Source organism: Octopus bimaculoides, chromosome 3 (genome assembly GCF_001194135.2).
Source record: "Octopus bimaculoides isolate UCB-OBI-ISO-001 chromosome 3, ASM119413v2, whole genome shotgun sequence".
Taxonomy (NCBI): domain Eukaryota; kingdom Metazoa; phylum Mollusca; class Cephalopoda; order Octopoda; family Octopodidae; genus Octopus; species Octopus bimaculoides.
Genome location: NC_068983.1, coordinates 106,047,313 through 106,048,227, shown reverse-complemented (window position 1 = coordinate 106,048,227; position 915 = coordinate 106,047,313).

The window sequence follows — 915 nt, the reverse complement described above, 5'->3', positions numbered from 1 at the left end:
GAGAGAGAGAGAGAGAGAGAGAGAGAGAGAGAGGTGCATGTACACATGTATACGTGTGAATGTATATCTAGTAAATCCGTTAATTATAATGCCATCTTTCCCCACTGTCATGAATAATCATTATTATTTCTGCCATAGAACCATGCACTCCACCATCAACGTAAATAATATGTAAAGAGACACACACTAATAGAATGCAGAACATAGATGCACACCTACAATTAAAATAGGAGTTTTTAATTTATGCATATTACACTAACCAGATGTGTCGTTATCTTATACGAACAGCTCAACATTAAATTGGTTAAACAAGTTTTTCGGGCTTTTGTTTAACTACATGTCTGTGTGTATACCTGGAGCGTCATATATATATATATACATATGTACATCTACATAATTAGACACAGAAATGCAATTTATTATTTTTTTCTTTGCGTGTGTGTTGGTGTGAATCCATCAAAGTGGACCTCCTAAATGTTTGTATTATCGACTCTCTCTCTCTCTCTCTCTCTCTCTCTCTCTCTCTCTGCAATTGAACAGGGCTGACTGAACAGTTCTTGCACTTATCAGGACCTCTTATACATAGAAACATAGCAGTAGACATACACACACACACACTAACAATATGTATACGGTAACTTAATTATGATAATATTAAACTTATAATGAAGAGAGCATCGTGGAGAATAGGTGAATCCGTGACTACTTGAGACAGCGACCTGGTTTCCAATCCTTTATGCAGCCATTTCTAACCATATTACATCATGTATGTTTTCCTATAATCCTTTGAAAGACAGTTACTAAATATACTCATTGCCTCTCTTCTCTACATCTGAGAAGTTTGTATTTGAAAAATCAATGAGGAAAGAATATATGTATGTATGTATGTATGTATGTATGTATGTATGTATGTAT